The 19,692-nt window shown below is 42.9% G+C and overlaps 1 long non-coding RNA gene across 5 annotated transcripts in view; it reads left to right on the top strand.

Moving 5' to 3' along the window:
* The first annotated feature begins 574 nt into the window (after positions 1 to 574).
* Positions 575 to 19,692, top strand: part of LOC138743442 (uncharacterized) — a 284,588-nt gene continuing 265,470 nt past the window's right edge. For all 5 annotated transcript variants that reach the window (XR_011344885.1, XR_011344893.1, XR_011344886.1 and 2 more), the window contains exon 1: positions 575 to 656. This is a non-coding gene — a long non-coding RNA (uncharacterized lncRNA). The remainder of the gene's footprint in view (positions 657 to 19,692) is intronic.

The raw sequence follows: 19,692 nt of genomic DNA, 5'->3' as shown, positions 1-19,692 counted from the left end.
AACTATGTATCAAATTGAATTTTTACGACCAGCTTTAGCTGTTTCTAGGAAGTGCACAGCATTTATTTGGAAATCAGATAGAGACTTAGAAATGGAGAGATGGCATGCTGAATTACGTTGTTGTATTGCACTTGAGAAAATAACATAATTTACGTACTAAGTATCAAGTGTTTATAAAAATATGAAGCCCGTATTTACAACATGTTGGTCTGTTGGTAACCCCCAGTTCCAATATTATTTGTATTGAGATTTATATTTCTTTTTGACATTCTCCTAACTTTTTTTTTCTTATTCTTTTCTTTTTTTTGATATTTTAAGGGAGGGTTGATGGATGGATGGGGGCAGGAATGGAAGGGAGGGATGAGAGTGTGTTTTTGATATATGTACTTAACTTTTTCATTTAGTTTTATTGAACATGGATACATGGATGTGGTTTTAAAATTCTTAAATAAAATATTCAAAATAAAGGGTTGGATCTGCCCACACATGAGGCTGATTGGTCCTATCAGGTCAAGTGGGTGGGTCTTGCATTGAAAAAGCTGAGCATGTGCAGTTTTTCCCCTCTCTCTGTTTGCTGTTGCTCTATGGAGGTCATCACTGAACTCCAGGCTGCAACCTGTCCTGGATGCTGACCCATGGGCAATGCTGGAAACCAGGTACATTTGATATACTTATTAATTGTTATTAATTTACTGTTCGTGTCATGTGTCTGCTAGAGTCAGAAAGAGTTGATGGTACTGTGTGTTGAGCCCTTTCATACCCAACTGAGAGTTGAATAGGTTTAGTAGTGATTTATTCATTCCCACTCTGCAATTATTTCTGTATTATTCCAGGCTAGTCTGAATGAGTGAGTGCCCTTTTGTGTATTCCCCAGAGCATGAATAAAGCCCATTGTTTGTTGATAACATGTGTCCAGCCTTGATTCTCTTTGAACCTGTCGTAGTCCCGTACTTACCTTCATTGGGTGGAGGAGAGTGAGTGTCAGGATCACTGTGTGGTGGTGAGTCATTGAGAAGGTCAAAGGAGTTTAGCTGGGTGGTGTTTGGAGAGTTGAAGAAGGCAGTGCTGTGTCTAGTGTGTAATAAAAAGAAAGTCGACTTCATGGTGCGCTGATAGAAACAAGTGAGTGTATTGTTTATTTGTTTGTAGGCTGTGATAAATCAGTGTTGTTATGAGTGGTGACCTTGTGAGTTCACACTACCTTCTAATTTAAATGGATAGTGATGAGGATTAACCCCCTTACAGGAGCGGTTGGGGAGGTCAAATTGAAGTTTTTCCCCCTTTTTATTAATAATGGACCAGCATGGTTCTTGATCCTTGAAGCATGTTTCTCTCCCCTCAGTGTGACAAGTCAGAAGATGAAGCATGGTTTACTTGTGGAGCATCTTCCAGAGCAGATTGCTTGTGAAGTGGAGGATGTCTTAGTGGATCTGGATTGTAATCTCCCATATGACATGCTTAAGGCAGCTATTCTACGATGTACTCAGCCATCTAGAGAGACTCATACTGCCCAATTATTGGCTGAAGACAGCCTAGGCAATAGGCCACCATCAGATGTTGAGGAGGTGGCACAGGCTAGCTAGACCAGACCCTGTTGAAAGTGATTTTTGGAAACAGAGGTTCTTTCGGTGTTTACCTCATCATGTTCAAGAGCATTTGGCGAGTGTCTTTCAAATGTCACCTCGATCAGTTGGCAGATCATGCGGACCTTGTTATTTTCATGACCTCCACATTGAAGGTAGCAGCAAATGAAACATGTATAGGCATGTACTGCCTAATTTTCTATTAGAGCACCTTGTGAAATGCCAGCACCTTTTCACTTGAAGGTGTCGCCAGCATCTTCTCAATCTAAGAGAGCACCTAAACCATATCAATCAAAGATAAGTGAAATGGAGCAGCAAATGGCACAGCACTGACTACACAGTTCCAGGCTTTGGGTGTGTAACGGAATTCCTTCGGTTGGAATTGTGGTGGTCAAGGATGTGGTAGAGGTGACGGACAGAGTATTTGTTGAAAGTACCAGTGATTTAGTACTGCCACCTGGTCCTGTCAGTCACCTTGCGACTTCTATAAATGACAGCCAGGAAATGACCAGGCCCGGCAGTAGAGGCAACTGATGCCCATGGGCATGTCGGCTGCCATCTTTTCCTCAAAGACCTTCTCTCAGGTGTTCAATTTCTTGTCTATTCCAGTGCAGAGATTTCTGTGGTTCCTCTAACCACGGAGGAGTGCGGACATCCCAATATGTCATGTGTTCATTCAAACCACGAATGATTTTCATATTCAAACATATGACCAAAGGTTACTCACATTGGATTTAGGTCTCAAGAAACCTTTTCGGTGGATGTTCACAGTTGCAAACATCGCAAATTCTATTTCGGGAGATGATGCCATGTGTGCTTTTAATGATGTGAAGTCTGCACTTTTGAATGCCATGATGTTTGTACATCAAAAACCTACTCCTCTCCTTGCTCTCTCCTACCACAGATGCATCTGTCAGTGCTATGGGAGCAGTATTAGAACAACGAGTCCATGGACAATTGGAACCTTTTTTAGCCAAGCTATCACCGGCTCAGGCAAGGTACACTTGGTAGAGAACTCTTGGCCATCTATCTTGCAGTGATATATTTCCATTTTCTATTGGAAGGTCGTCCTTTCACCTTTTATACAGACCACCAGCCTCTTGCACATACTGTGAGTGCAAGCACACATCTCTACTCATTGGCACTTGGACTTCATCCTACAGTTTTCATCGGACAAACAACACATCCAAGGAAAAATGAATGCTATGGCTGATGCCCTGTCCTGGTGTGAAATTGATGCCTTACCATTGATTTTTCTGCCATGGCTCATGCGCAACACACTTATCCTGATCTTGTCTGGTATCGCTGGATTAACCCTGGTCTCCATCTTCAAGATGTGACCCTGGATGAATTTAATGAAAAGTTAGCCTGTGAGATTTCCACAGAAAGACTAGGCCTTTTGTGCTGGCAGCTATGAGGCTGGAGATTTTTGAGTCTCTTTGCAACCTATTAGAAGAGAATTAATCAAACTAGTTACAGAACATTTTACCTGGCCTCGTTAAATGGGATGTTGTAAGGCAAGGACCTGCTCACCATGTCAATGCCGTAAAGACTCCAGATACACAAAATCCAAACTGGGGGATTTTGTTGTTCTGGATTCCTGTTGCCAGCATGTGCACCTAGACTTAAAAGGCTTGCTTGTGCCATCTCTAGGATATACTTGTCTGCTCGTGTATGAAGACCGGTCTACCAGGTAGCAGGAAGCCATTTCTATCACTGACATCTATGTGGAGATGGATACTAGATCTTTCATGGATCATTGGATATCATCTTTCATTGTTTTGGTCATTATTACAACAGATCTTGGGTCTCCATTCTAGTTGGCATTATTCTAAGCTCTCATTAATCTTCTGGGCACTACCCCTATTTTCATTACGGCTTACCATCCGCAGGCCAACATCCTCATTGATTGTTTCCACTGACAAATGAAGGCAGCGTTAGCAGTAGGTGGTGATGCATCTATGTAGAGCAAGCATTTGCCCATGGTTCTCCTTGGAGTGTGTACTGAAGATAAGGCAGATTTTGGATGTTCAGTGGTCAAGCCAGTAGATGGCACTATATTAACCTTTTAACCTTGCCAGGTGAGTTTGTAAAGTCGAGTCCAAGCGCAAAGCTCTATGATCTGGCTAGTTATGTTGATCATCTTCAGTAAAACATGAGATTACTCCAACCTACTCCCATGCAGCAAGTGTCACCTGCAGTCTACATGCAAAATGATTTACAACACTGTACTTGTGTTCCTCCAGCATGATGCTGTTTGCAAACCTCTTCGGCCTGTTTACAATGGTCCTTTTCAGGTCTTACCACCCCACCCAAAGACTTTTGAGAGCCGACAGAAATAAAAAGGCTGACATGGTTTCCATTGAAAGGTTGAAGCCAGCATATATCAATGGACCATGTTCTGCGTTGGGGCCAGGGTCAGAGGACCAGTCGTACCCTTGCCAATTGTACTATCATACGAGGTTGGGCTGAATGGTCAGGCCTCCAGAACATTACATAATGGGACAGTTCCAATCAATCGCCTCCTTGCATGGCTCAGAGGCTGGGGTGGGTGGTTGTGCTGTCACAGTTGCATACTTACCTTCGTCGGGAGGAGAGTGAGTGTGTCAGGATCACTCATGTGGCAGTGAGCCAATGAGAAGGTCAGAGGAGTTTAGCTGGGTGGTGTTTGGAGAATTGAAGAATGAAATGTTGTGTCTAGTCAATTTAAAAAAAGAAAGTCATCTTCATGGTGTGCTGAAAGAAATGAGTGAGTGTATTCTTTATTTGTTTGTAAGCGGTGGTAAACCAGTGCCATTACAAACCCATCAAACCTATTCTTGAACAAAACAGTATGATCCAGTGATCATTGGGAGATCAGGATTGGAGAGTGTGAACAAATTCCAGAGAGTTACTATCTCAGAAGAACTTTCTTGGACCCACATTTGAATGTCATTACAAAGATAACGCATCAGTCCCTCTACTTAGGAGTTTGCGAAGATTTGGTGTGACATTGAAAACCTTGGCAAATTTCTACCAATATGTAGTGGAAAGTGTGCTGTCCAGCGACATCATGCCCTGGTATGGGGGCCCCAATACCCCTGAGCAGAAAGCTACATGGAACGCTGCCGTCAGAGAACAGCAGCAATCATCAAGGATCACGCCACCCAGCATACACTCTGTTCTCACTGCTGCGATCAGGAAAGAGGGACAGGTGTCACAAGACTTGGACCACCAGGTTCAGGAGCACCTGTGACCCCCTTCACCCTCAGACTCCTAACAACAAACTCAATCCAAGATTAATTTAAGGACCCTAACTTTGCACATAATTTGTTATTTATTTTCTGTATTTCACAGTCAATGTGCTTGAATTTCTTTGTTTATATTTCTCTCTTTTAAACACACATATTTTCTTAAGTGCAGTTGTTGGGCACTACCAATTAAGTAGAAATTCTGCTGGCCCCACAGGAAAAAAGAAACTCAGGGTTGTACGTGATGTCTGCATGTATCCTGACAATAACTCTGAACCTTGAACTATAAAGGAATAAGGGTCCTGTGGTATTCCCACAGATTCAACAGTTTAAAGGTTGGTGCTTGCTTATTTTCGATGGTTCCTATGAACCGTCCCCCTGACTACGCCTTTCTCCTTCTGCTCAGTAACACGTCTCAATAAACCTTCCTGGTAATTGTGCATTTGTTGCTTGCCCTCCTCATACTATGACAATTAAGCCACTGAACTTTCGAAGTAAAGTTGATGACTAACTTGGTGAAAATAAAATCAAGAAATTGACCAAAAAAAAACTAACAAAATCTGTTGAATTGTCAGTTTTTAAAAATTCTTTAGGGGACAAAACCATACATAGTCTCATCTACAACCAATGTGCTCTACTCCCACTCCTCTGTTGAATGTGAAACAATCCATTATTGCAGAAGTGGTACAGAATCCATATATCACTTCACTGAAAATGTAAGTGAGCTGAAACTCTGAGAGGGAAAAGTTAGTAATGCTCAGAAAATGATATTTTACTTTGTTTTACATAAATAAAAACAATTAGCTACAATATTGAACTGTAATCTTACTTTAGAAATTCTGATTGGTCTGTAGAAATTGTCTCTCCTGATGTCCATTGAGTTTCTGTTGGAGTTAAATTTCAATGGCTTCCTTTATAAACTAAAACCGAAAATGTTGGAAATACTCAACAGTTCAAAAGGAAAAGCAGAATCAATATTTAAGCTTGATGACAAAAGGCCATTGATCTGTAAATAGAGTATTTTGTTCTTTTGTCAAACGCTACCTGATTCTACATTTTTAGTTTAGATTTACGACATCTGCAGTATCTTGATTTTGGAAGGAGGTCTATTTCTTGAGTTCTTTGTCTAAACCTGAACTGGCCTGATATTGACATTTTGTCAGCTCTGACCCCATCACATCTGAAAAGGTGGTTCTTATCATTTTCGCATTAAAGATCACAAAGAACATCTGCATGTTCAGCAATCTGGTAGTCAACTTTTGTCAGAAGGAACTTGAAAATAAATCCAGAGGTGGATTATGCAGTCAGCCAGAATACCCTCAATATTTTTAGTAATGGGTTCATTATATTGAAGTAAAAAGATAGCAATGCTCTAAATCAACTCTAAAACAACTCTTCATGACTCTACTATTTATTTTAAAATATGTTGTTTGGTGTATATCTATCATTTTCTCTGTCATTTCTGCACATGCCATATTGTACTGTGGACAAGAAAATGCTGTTTCGTACAGTCAGATGATAAATAAATCTGAACTAGACATTGAAAATCTGAATCAAATGCAAAACATGCTGCAAACTGAGCTGAAGCCTTTATACTGTTTTTTTTCGAAGCCACTGCCCAATCTGATGAGTATTTCTGCCATTTTCTATCTTATTATAAAGTGCTGGAGTTACACAGGAAATGCAAAAATCTGTAGACGATAAGTCGTTCAGCAAAGAATAACCTGTGGCAGAAAATAAAAGTTAGGATTTAAACTTTCTTAATATTTTATAATGATGACTTTAATATTTCCATTTATGCATGAAAATGTGGTTACATACTATCAATGCCAGGTCCATTATAATTTTCTCCATCAACTGTACTTTATCCCACAGAAATTACACCAATATAAACCTGAATTATCAGAGCTGTGTTTTAGGTGTGATATAGAGGTTGGTTCCTTTTTACATTCTACCTGGCTTTGCACGAAGGTGAGGCCCTTCTGGTATGACCAAGATCACAGGAGTCACCTTCCCAGAAGGCCCAGAGCTGTGTCTTCTGGGGAACTTTACCACAGTTGGTAGATCATTAACTAATTCTCAAATTAAATTCACAGAAATTGCCAGGAAGTGGATAGCAGTAACATGGAAGTCTGACTCCCATCTACTCATAGATAGATGGTCTTCTGCTGCATCCCACTTGAAAAGGTCACACACAATCTAAAAAATCTAGCAACCTTATTTAGAGCATATAGGTACCTCAGTGGCACCATATATAGGGTTACAATTGCTACTGGCTAGCCAGTAGACCTCTGTAAAGATTTTAACACTGTAGTATTATTGTATCTCCATATGTTTTGCTGTAGGCACTGACAATGGGATGATTTTTTTTTTCTTTTTCTTCGTTCTTCCTCTGTTTAGAGGGGACTTGTTTAGGATTTAGAGGGGAGGGGGTGGAGGGATGGGTTCTCTTGATGTTTTGTATTTGGTATGGTTATTAATTGTTAAATATATTTAAAATTATAAATAAAATATTCTCCAAAAAAAGTGGTTACATTCCTGGAGGTCAAAGATCTTAGTGTGTTACCAATGTAATACAAATTATTCAGGTATTAATTTTAAATTTCATAAAACCACCAGCAATCTTGTTGATCATCTTCAAAACTTTAAAAATCCAGCTCTCCTTTTTGTTCCCTTCCTCCACTATTGGCGCTTATTACTCATGCACTGATTTTGAGTGGACTCTGTGCACATAAGTAGTTGGAGCTCTGCATATCCAGCCGATGAATCTGTGTGGTCGCTTCTTTTGCACCATGTAGAATTGCAGCATCAATTCAACAAGTTCTTCAAAATTGATCTTGTTGACCAATTGCAGAAAGCTACCTGTCACAACCTCAACTCCACAAATCCCATGCATAAGTACTGAGAGGTACAGTTGGGAGTTGATATCTACTGGTGAGGACTGTTATCATTTGGACAAGGGTCACAAATACCATCCAATGGTTGGAGATTCTCTTCATGTTGCACGTGGGAGGCTCAACACATGAACATTCTGCTCTACCATTATTTGTATAATTTGGTAAATAAATTATTTTGAGGATTAAAAAGAGAAAGAGAAGTATTTGAAATTCTACATTTACTAAATTCCATAAAGCAAGACAAATTAATTGGGACTAAAACAAGATGATCACTGATTCCATAAACTGACTAACATAGTCTGATGTATATAAAAACAGTTGTGATCAGTTATTACTTTAACTGCCAGAAAATATATGTGCAATGTCTTCCGGTGAGACCTCTAAGGCTGTTTTAAATCATAATTAACCAGTAAGTGGGAATAGGGGGGAGGTGTGTTTTCTTAAGGGTTCTACTAATTCATTTAGAATTTACTTAGGAATCTGTTTATTGTGAACTTATAAATAGTGAAGCTCAGCTTACAGGAAAGTAAATCAAATGTCTATTTCATTTTCCATTTTTACTGAATGAGAAACATTTCTGCTTTTGTAAACTGACTTCTGATGATGGTAACGAGCCAAGTGTTAACATTTTCCTGTGTATAGTAAGAGGGAGTTGAGCGGTACCTCTCATTGCACTCCCTTCCACAACACAGAGGTTCCTCTCCATACTGGAATGGACGATTTTAATCCATTCAGTTTTGCTTTGCAAAACCATCCGATTGCTTCAGCACAAAGTGGCACAATCCATTGTTGTAACATTTAATCAAAGTAACCAAGGAAAATATAGTTAAATAAAACAATTGAATTGACTGACTGCAATCTTTCTAAACATACTTCAAGATGGTGCTGGCGCCCACTTTCTGTGGGCTGCACAATTCCAACTACTTAAACCTTTAAAATATCCATTACATTATTTTGTGTCTATTCAGCAAACTGAACAAGTAATGACAAATGTATTACAGTAAGTTGTAAATTAGTCATTAGTGCAGTTCAGCTTGTTTCAGATTTCCAGCATTAATCAAATTTTACTTTTGCATTAATATTTCTTAACCTTAGATTATTGCTCTCTCACTATTAGTCTTTGGATTTAACTTGGATCCTTTAGAAGGGAAAGCGAAAGGTCATCTGCCTTAAACATTCACCCCGTTAGCCCTGTTTCCCTCCTCACAAAAGCTGCATTTTCTACTTGTGTTTTAGATTTCCAGCATCTGTCGGATTTTGCTTTTGAATTAAATAGTACCTGTTGAGGTGAAGCTGTTGTTGCAATGTAAAGAAGGCAGCTATTTACACAAAGCCAGCTTTGACAAACCGCAGGGTGGTAAGAAACATACAGTGGGTGATGTTGATTAATTGCTGAATGGTAGCCTGAAAACCCATAGGTAATTTCTTGATAAAATGGTGAGGCTGAGATGGCCTTAGTTTAACATCTGGTTCTGCAGGAGGTACTTCCAACCATGTTACTGTCTGTCAGTGTGACACAGCTCTGTCAGCTTTGATTTTTCTCTAACAAACTTCTAACTCCGATGTGAGAATGCCTCCAACTGAGCCACAGTTGACATTGCTGCAATCAATGTCTGTGGTGTTTATTAACAATTTAAACTGACTTGTTGGGAGCATTCATTGAATGTGAATTATATCAATATAGAGAAGAGACTAGGGAAATCAAGAACCTCCAGACTCGCTCACACAAGGTGCACTAAATAATTACAAAATAAAGGTAATTATTCTTTCCCATTGTTGGGGAAAATAGATAGACCACATGGAGTTGCTGTTTGAAACACCGGTCGATTTATTAAAACTGATGCACATCAAGAGATCAGTCAAAGCTGATTTTGGTAAAGGTTGATAGTCTCATTGGACATGACTACAGAAACTTGATTAATGTAGTTTTGATTATAGGGTGGGATTTACAAAGATCTACACTGGCAAGATAAAGGATGATTACAGAATAGTATGCTTAATTATCCATGTTTATCTTGGATAACAATGAGTCTAAGCCTCTGTTTCAACAATGGCTGCCTGTTATGACTGTAACTTACTTAACAATAAATCCATTCTCCTATTAGAGCAACGGGTACACGCTATAATATAATCAATGAAGTTCCAAAAACTTGGGCAACGTCACTGCTGTGTTCCATAGCTCTACTCTTGGGCCTCTCTTTGGTTCCCTTTTATCACATTCCTCTTTACTAGTTAAAGGTATGGTTTCCCTTGCAACTGTGTCACCTCTAGGCCTTTGGCTGTATATGGCCAATAGAGCCTTATGATTAGGTGCCTAATGGTACCTTGTTTGGACTCATTTTAACCATCCAATATAGTGCAGAGATATGTTTGCATGGGCAAATCATTCCTGCCCAAGGAATCTTTTCAGGTGGGATCAATACTTCCACTTTGGCTTTTCCTTAGTTTCCACCACCAGGGCAAATGTTTCTCCAGTCAAGTAATGGTTAAAGGTGTATGAGGAAAGGTGGGACCACACCACAGATGGACAAGACAGTTTACTCGTACAGCTTTAACCATGACCTTACCTCCTGCTTCTGGCATTTTTCCTTTCACTTGAACATTCTCATGCTCCCAGTCTTGCACTCTCTGTCTATCAATAGCTTCCCTTTTTAGATTGTTTATCTAGGTGGCCAACTCCTGTACAAACTGGATAATTTGGTCCTACTGTTGTGGCATTCTGGCCCTCCTATGATCACATCCTCTGATAGTTGCATATTCATTCTGTCAACAATTCCGGAGGAGTAAACCCTATCCCACGAGTTAGGCTCACATGAAGTTTCACTAGAACTGCTGGTAAGACCTGAGACCAACTTTCAATATTCTCAATATTCAATATTTTCAATATTCAATTCATTATGTCAACCATGCCTGAACTCTGAGGTCAGGAGGGAACGTGAAGCAACTTCTTAACCCCCAACAACATGCTTAGCCTCTTGAACACTTTTCTAATAAAGGGTCCCTTGATCTGAATCAGGACTGGCTGGTATTCCCCACCTGGGTATTATCTCTTCAACCTTCACCCAGGCTACAGTTTTGGCAGAGCAGTCCTGATGGGACTGATGAAGTGATTAATGATCATCACACAATACTGTTTACCATTAGTCTGGGGTCATTGCCCTGTCCTTCCACAATTACTACACTTAACATGGCCTCTTCCCCTTGGCTTACAATCTCCAGCTATATGCCTCCTTTGTCTGCATCATCTTGCCGGTCCTGTCTTGCTGCATAATCTCCTACCTTTTCCCTCTTTTCCCCTGGCCTCATTGCTCTGGTGAGAATTTAGTTAAATGTGTAGCCACAAATAACCCCATTTTTATTATCCGGGTCAGACGTGGACATATGCAAGAAGACGTCATCATCCTATTTAGCTTCTTTTACCCCGCTGTGTAACTCATTGTACTCAGCATAATCTTCAACTTTTGCCTTCAGCTTTTGCTTGATTAAAGTAATCTGTCCTCTACCGACTGCATCCTTAACTGCCTCAGTATAGTCTCCAGATTTTCCTGTGGCATTATTCCCAGCAGTCTTCCGGATGACCCAGACGGTTGATAATGCTGAGGTGCCCACTTCCACCTTGTTATAGGCTGGAGATAGTAAATCTTTAATACAAGTGCCATACTCTTTAAGCCGAATCTTTCCAATTAACATTATTTTCTGGATGTGCAAATGGACTTGCGCTACTGACTATTTTCCTCAAAGTTTGAGCTCATTTGACGATTACTCGTCTGTGATGATTGCACAATAATGCTGTTACTACTACTATACAGTCTTCTCATACTTGCGCTTCTCTTGTCCCTTCCACCAAGCTATTTGCTCAGGAATTATTCCATCTGGCTTGGGGTGGGGGGGGGGGGGGGGAATTGTTTCCCACTCTGGACGTAAGGGCCCAAGGGCTACGGTACTTCCTGCCAGATAGCAGAACAGTTTACATGCAGGATGTGTGGAGTCTTTTGCAATGTTTATTTCTTTCTGCTTGCATAGAGTGTAGTGGATGTTGTTCATGCTAGGAGGAGGTTCCCCAATGGTCTTTTCTGTAGACTTCTCTGCAGGGTCTTGCAGTCCAAGGTGATACAGCTTCCAATCCCAGTGGTGATGAAGTTGCACATCCTCTGTGCAATGTAGTGAGGATGGAGGGTGGGAGTTGGACTTTCCTCGGCCTTCGCAGGAAGCAGGGGAGCTGTTGGGATTTCTTGGCTATGGAGTTTGTGTTAAGGGACCAGGTGAGATTCTCCGCCAGGTGCACTCTGAGGAACTTGATATTCTTGAAATTCTCAACAGTAGAGCCATCAATGGTAGTGGAGCATGATCTCCCCAGGCTGTCCTGAAGTTGACAATGTAATGATATTCCTGAAATTTGGGTGTTGTCAGTGCTGTATTCCATAGCTCTGCTCTTGGGCCCATCTTCAGTTCCCTGTTACACATTAGCACAATCCACATACCTCTTTATTAGTTCTAGCCCTCACGATTCTTTACCCATGTTCAAAATATCTTTGTTTTGTGATGTTCAAATTGATCCATTCAAATGTTTTCTTAATTTGGTCTGGTCTCTTCTGAACTCCACGTTTGAATCCAGAGAAACAACTTTCTGCCATGCCAGATAATCATAACCCTCTTGACCAGAGATGGCCTTTCTTCTCAACTTCCCTCAACTTCATGGTTTACTCTGCCATTTTCCATGAATGCCTCTACCTAGATGAGTCAAATTGTATATACCTGGCTGCAAGGTTATCTATCTATTCAAGGACAAAGATTCAACTTTAGTGGCTTCTCTTCCAAACCTGGTGACTCCGATTTATTTTTGGTCCTTTCCTATTTCTTGTCACTATGGTGCATTTCATGGTCATTGCCAACAGACATAATGTAAATTGCCAGATGTACAAAGGTAATAGCCATTTCTATCCTTCATGTCCATTGCCTGAAAACTTTTTCTTTGTCACTTACTTCAAATTCCTGGGTGTCAACATCTCCGAGGATCTGTCCTGGAGCCTCAGTGATACATTCACAAAGAAGCCTCACCAGCGGCTATACTTTGTGAGGTGTCTGAGGAGATTTGATATGTCACTGAAGACTCTTGCAAACTTCTACGGGTGTACTGTGGAGAGCATTCTGGCTGTTGCATCACTGCCTGGCATGAAGATGCCAATTCTCAGGACAAAAATAAACTCCAGAGGGTTGTTAACTTGGCCTGCAAAACTACAGGGATCAGGCTTCACTCCATCGAGGACCTTTACATGAGGTGGTGTCTTAAAAAAGTAGCCTCTGTCCACAAAGACCCCCATCACTCAGGCCATCCCCTCTTCACTCTGCTACCATTGGGTAAAAGGTGCAGGAGTCTAAAGATGAACACTCAGCGGCACAAGGACAGCTTCTTCCCCACTGCCATCAGATTCCTGAATAAACAATAAACCAAAGACACTGCCTTACTTTTCATGCAGTACTATTTTTCATTTTTGATATTAGTGTTGTAAGATGGTTATAATATGAATGTTTGCTCTATGACGCTGCTGGAAAACACTGAATTTCATGACTTGTTCATGAAAATACATTCGATTCTGATGATCAGATATTTCCTCCAATAGTACATTGGAAAAATACAATTGTTTTGGAGCAAATGAAGAGATAGCTCTGATATGATGGGCAGAATGTTTGCATGATGATTTTGATTTAGGTATAAATTCCAATGCAATAAGTCTCCCTCAGCACTGCATTAATTTTTCTATAATGACATTGTAGCTCTGATTTGGGAGTCACAACTGGTACTGTCACAGCCAGGATCTCCTGCCTTATCCTGACAATACGATGAGGATGAATCAAACTGCTCACAAATTAATGTTGTCCTTAACCCTGAGTTGAGCTTTGTGTTGCCAAGACGGAAAATTTATTCTTCATTAAGATCTGTACCCAGCTCTTCAATTGCTGAAAGCCTTATCCAGGACTTCATTGCCATTGGACTTGGCTATAATGGTCCACCTATGATCTGCCTCTACCTTCTGTAAATGTTGCTTCATTCAAACATTTGACCTGCATGTCTTTGCTCACATTATCCAGCCCACCAATCATTTTCTTCTTTGGAAGTGCTGTTGGATTGAGGGTGACTTGCATTCACTTTGTCGTTGTCCATTCTGAGTTGACTTATGTTGGAATGGCCAACTCTTCCATTAATGGAGCAGGAGGTGACCGATGAGGTGGGTAGCTTGTGATATGATGCACTTGTGCAGTGCTTTTTTTTCTGCACCCAATACATAGACTTGAGGTCCTTGTCACCATTCCCCACTTTCCGCTTTTCCACTTTGATCAGTCATGCCCTAGAATTTCCCAAGTTCCCAGAATTCAGTGGGGATTTCATGCTTTCTCAAGAAATCTTCCAGCACATTTTTGAATCTTTTGTCTGTTCACCTGATAATTGCCTTCCATGACAGAATTTGGTACCAAAAACATCGTCAATCCAACACGACTGAGCATAGCTAGGGTCTCATTGCTCATGATACTGGCCTGGGAGAAGACACTGATGCCAATGAAATTGCAAGATTTTGTGGAAACAGCATTTATCCAAGTCTCAGAAGCTTCTAAAGATACCTGAAATAGTGGTTTGCATCAGTTCCTAATGTAAACAACACCTTGAATTTTAAATTGCCGTTTGTTTCCAAATTCCTCCACCCACCCTCTTTCAGTAATTTTCTGCTTTTCAACTATTTGATTTCTGTCCTATTCCAATTCTGGCCACTTGACTATGCCCGATATTGATTGCTCCATCTCTGAAGTTGCTGGATCTCACTCCTTTACTATCTTTCCACCTTTATGATATACTTTAGAACCCACCATAAAAATATTTCTGTTTGCAGTGAACCTTAGAAATACATTAACAAACAAGGAAAGCTTCTTGGGAAGTTTTATTAAATTAAGAGGGTGTTTAAGTGTATATTGTTATTTATGTAAGTGTTCTCTTTAGAATTTTCTATCAATTCAATGCTCAGGCTATTTTCCAAATTATACTTGCAGGTTTGCCTTTGATCATACTTTTTCAGGGTGTGTCCATCTTAAATTTAGAATTGATATAAAACCTTTTGGCTTTGAGCATCAATGTGCTTCTTAACTGGAAGATTATGGTCTTAATGTTATACTCTAAACAGGTAATTTAAGATGATTCTCCACCATAGTACTGAATGATTACAAATGTGTTGGAGCATCATATTTTGAAACCAGTGTTATCCATGACTAACAAGATGTAAAAGATTCCATAGTCCTACCCTAGCTAGCAATCTGCCAATTTTATCTACTTCCCTCTGTGTTTGTGGAACGTTGGTGGATGTAAATATTTTGTCATAGTTCCTACATTACAACAGTGACTATATTTGAAAGGATTCTAATGCAATTTGGGACTCTCCTACCCTGAGCCCATGACACCCTACTCCTAACTCCCTGAATCTCTGACTTGAATACCAAACTCTGTCCAGCCACCAATCACAATCCAGACCCAATCAAGTCATAAAGTTAAATAATCCCCATTAGTGAAAAGGTATTAGAGAAATTAATAGGTCTGAAAGCCAATAAATCCCAATACTGGAGGAACTGCATTCCAACAGTAAGAAAGAGTTGGCTGTGGAGAATGAGAATATCTTGTGTCATACATTCACAGATTCTAAAATGGTTCCAAAAAATGAATGGTGGCAAATGCAACCACACTGGTTAAGAAAGCCAGGAGGCAGAAAATGGGAACAATGAGTCTCTTAGCCTAATAGAGTAGGGAAAATACTGGACTCTGTTTCTGAGAAAGTGATAGCAGAATTTTTCAAAATAATAATGGGATTATGCAGATTCTAAGCAAATTAATGAAAAGGAGAATGTTTGATAAATCTGTTGGAATTTGTTTAGTTTGCAGTTAACAAGATCATGGATGCAGTGTATTTGGACTTTCATGAAGACTTCAGTAAAATGCCACACAGGAACTTATTGTCCACTCTAGGACTGGATTTGATATATTGGCATGGGTTAGAAATTAATTAGCAGAAAATTTTCTTGAATACAAGTATGGTTTTCAGTTTGAGAAGCTAAGCAAAATGGAATATCAGAAGGATTGGGGCTGGGGGTCTGGCTGTTCGCAAGTTGTTTTAATGAGGGTACCAAGGGCAAAATAGCGAGGTTGTTGATGATATAAAGCTGCCAGTGTGAGTTGTGAGCAGAGTGGCTTTGGAGGGGTTATGTGAAAGAATGAGGACATAAATAAGGAATTTTTTAAAAGTGATAAAATGGGTGTCGTTGTTGAGTTTTTAAGTCATTAGTTAGAGATTGAAAGATGTTGGAGCTCAGGGATCTACATGCTAAAACATAAATCACTGAAAGTTGTTGAGCAAATTAGGAGATTAAAAAAAATATTGACTGTTATTGTAAGATTTGACTATGAGGCCCTGATGAGACCACACCTAAAATATTGTGCGCAGGTCTTGCCTTTATAGATTGTAAAGGGATAATAAAATGAAATTCCTGAGATGAGAGATTTGGTCGATGAGGAAAGATTGAATAAGAAAGTGCACATGAGGAACTAAATAGCCAAGTTTGGGTACTACTTTTTAGCTGCTTATGTTCTGTGCGGCTGGTTTGCACTGCTAATTTTCCCTTGCATACACTGCAGCATGCCTCCCTTTCCCCGCCTCCCTTTCCCCGCCTCCCTTTCCCCGCCTCCCTTTCCCCGCCTCCCTTTCCCCGCCTCCCTTTCCCCGCCTCCCTTTCCCCGCCTCCCTTTCCCCGCCTCCCTTTCCCCGCCTCCCTTTCCCCGCCTCCCTTTCCCCGCCTCCCTTTCCCCGCCTCCCTTTCCCCGCCTCCCTTTCCCCGCCTCCCTTTCCCCGCCTCCCTTTCCCCCCCTCCCTTTCCCCCCCTCCCTTTCCCCCCCTCCCTTTCCCCCCCTCCCTTTCCCCCCCTCCCTTTCCCCCCCTCCCTTTCCCCCCCTCCCTTTCCCCCCCTCCCTTTCCCCCCCTCCCTTTCCCCCCCTCCCTTTCCCCCCCTCCCTTTCCCCCCCTCCCTTTCCCCCCCTCCCTTTCCCCCCCTCCCTTTCCCCCCCTCCCTTTCCCCCCCTCCCTTTCCCCCCCTCCCTTTCCCCCCCTCCCTTTCCCCCCCTCCCTTTCCCCCCCTCCCTTTCCCCCCCTCCCTTTCCCCCCCTCCCTTTCCCCCCCTCCCTTTCCCCCCCTCCCTTTCCCCCCCTCCCTTTCCCCCCCTCCCTTTCCCCCCCTCCCTTTCCCCCCTCCCTTTCCCCCCCTCCCTTTCCCCCCCTCCCTTTCCCCCCCTCCCTTTCCCCCCCTCCCTTCCCCCCCTCCCTTCCCCCCCTCCCTTTCCCCCCCTCCCTTTCCCCCCCTCCCTTTCCCCCCCTCCCTTTCCCCCCCTCCCTTTCCCCCCCTCCCTTTCCCCCCCTCCCTTCCCCCCCTCCCTTTCCCCCCCTCCCTTTCCCCCCCTCCCTTCCCCCCCTCCCTTCCCCCCCTCCCTTCCCCCCCTCCCTTCCCCCCCTCCCTTTCCCCCCCTCCTTTCCCCCCCTCCCTTTCCCCCCCTCCCTTTCCCCCCCTCCCTTTCCCCCCCTCCCTTTCCCCCCTCCCTTTCCCCCCTCCCTTTCCCCCCTCCCTTTCCCCCCTCCCTTTCCCCCCTCCCTTTCCCCCCTCCCTTTCCCCCCTCCCTTTCCCCCCTCCCTTTCCCCCCTCCCTTTCCCCCCTCCCTTTCCCCCCTCCCTTTCCCCCCTCCCTTTCCCCCCTCCCTTTCCCCCCTCCCTTTCCCCCCTCCCTTTCCCCCCTCCCTTTCCCCCCTCCCTTTCCCCCCTCCCTTTCCCCCCTCCCTTTCCCCCCTCCCTTTCCCCCCTCCCTTTCCCCCCTCCCTTTCCCCCCTCCCTTTCCCCCCTCCCTTTCCCCCCTCCCTTTCCCCCCTCCCTTTCCCCCCTCCCTTTCCCCCCTCCCTTTCCCCCCTCCCTTTCCCCCCTCCCTTTCCCCCCTCCCTTTCCCCCCTCCCTTTCCCCCCTCCCTTTCCCCCCTCCCTTTCCCCCCTCCCTTTCCCCCCTCCCTTTCCCCCCTCCCTTTCCCCCCTCCCTTTCCCCCCTCCCTTTCCCCCCTCCCTTTCCCCCCTCCCTTTCCCCCCTCCCTTTCCCCCCTCCCTTTCCCCCCTCCCTTTCCCCCCTCCCTTCCCCCCCCTCCTTCCCCCCCTCCCTTCCCCCCCTCCCCTCCCCCCCTCCCTTCCCCCCTCCCTTCCCCCCTCACCCCCTCCCTTCCCCCCCTCCCTTCCCCCCCTCCCTTCCCCCCTCCCTTCCCCCCTCCCTTCCCCCCTCCCTTCCCCCCTCCCTTCCCCCCTCCCTTCCCCCCTCCCTTCCCCCCCTCCCTTCCCCCCTCCCTTCCCCCCTCCCTTCCCCCCTCCCTTTCCCCCCCTCCCTTTCCCCCCCCTCCCTTTCCCCCCCTCCCTTTCCCCCCTCCCTTTCCCCCCCTCCCTTTCCCCCCCTCCCTTTCCCCCCCTCCCTTTCCCCCCCTCCCTTCCCCCTCATTTTCATGTGGTTTTGCAAACAGAGTCAAACAGGCTTTTCTGGGTGTCTGTGTGTCTGTGTGTGAGAGAGAGAAATGAGGGGAGAGAGTGGGGGGGGAGGGAGAGATAATTCAGTTCAGCAGCTGCAGCTGGGACTAGAACAGGACAAGCTGGGAAACTTGGGAAAAATCCCATTTTGAAGACAGGTTGTAAGTTCTTAGTTCAGCCTGGTCAATGCCCTTGTGGAGAGGACTTAAAATAAGGGAAATAAAACTCCCTTCCTCCCTCCCTCCCTCCTTCCCTCCCTCCCTCCCTCCCTCCCTCTCTCTCTCAAAATTGACAAGAACCTTCCTGAACGGTAACTATTTACCTTTCAAACACAAAAGCCTGGTGATCTTTATAAATTTTAAATTCTGTGCACAGTGTAAGAATTGCCTGGAACCAGTGAACTTGGAGGAGTGAGAAGTGAGATTGGACTGTGAATCAAATAACTTTTCTGAACTTATGTACACATTACATACATGTGTGCTTAGAATTAGAAGGGGGTTAAGTAAGTTAATATTAATACGTTAGAGTTTGATCTTGTTTACATGTTTAAAGATAATTAAAAGCAACTTTTGTTTGAGTAACCATTTGATTGGTGAATATCTATTGCTGTTAGGTTTTGCGGTCCTCTGGGTTCATAACAAGCTTGACAGGTGGATGATGGAAAGGTGTCTCCTCTGGCTGGAGAGACTAGAACAGTGGGGTGATTAGGAGTGAGACAAGTAAAAATTTTCTTCATTCAGAGATTCAAGCGGCATTGGAATTCTATGCTCTGAAAAGGGTGCTCACCTGGTGAAATCTTTTATGCACTGAGAAAATAAAGATATATGTGAAAGAAAACCGAATGAATTATAATACAGAAAGCAGATTTGACAATATTTTACTGAAAAGATTGAAAGCTGTGTGGCCAAAATACAGTCTTACTTGAGTTCTTGCATTTTCTCAGGCTGATATGTCAATGCACAATGTCCTGGAGTCATCCTGTCTGTTTGCAGGTTTATCTTTCTCAAGTAATGGTATGTCATGTAATACCTCAAATTAGTTTCCATATCCTTCATCTACAGGACAATCCACTGAACAAATTAATGTCCCCATGATAAAAGGAATGTTGGGACTCTGTAACACGTCATCTTGAAAGTTGCCATTAGGTTTGCTGAGACCTATAAAAATAAAACACTACATTATCTCTGCCTTATCAAACATTAACATAGTTTTCTGCTAACTATTTAGTGACTTTTCTAAAGATAATACACACGCGTTTAATCAGGGATGCTCAAAGCTGTTGCAATGATTTTTCAAATATCAAGTTTTTTTGTCATTACCCTTTTTGATTTTCTCCACTATTCCATTGCATCCTGAAGAATGTCAAAGGAATTTATTTTTGTTTAAATCAGGACTGCCTGCTTCCCA

This window comes from Narcine bancroftii, chromosome 9, assembly GCF_036971445.1.
Source record: "Narcine bancroftii isolate sNarBan1 chromosome 9, sNarBan1.hap1, whole genome shotgun sequence".
Taxonomy (NCBI): domain Eukaryota; kingdom Metazoa; phylum Chordata; class Chondrichthyes; order Torpediniformes; family Narcinidae; genus Narcine; species Narcine bancroftii.
This window is presented reverse-complemented; position numbering and strand designations above follow the sequence as displayed.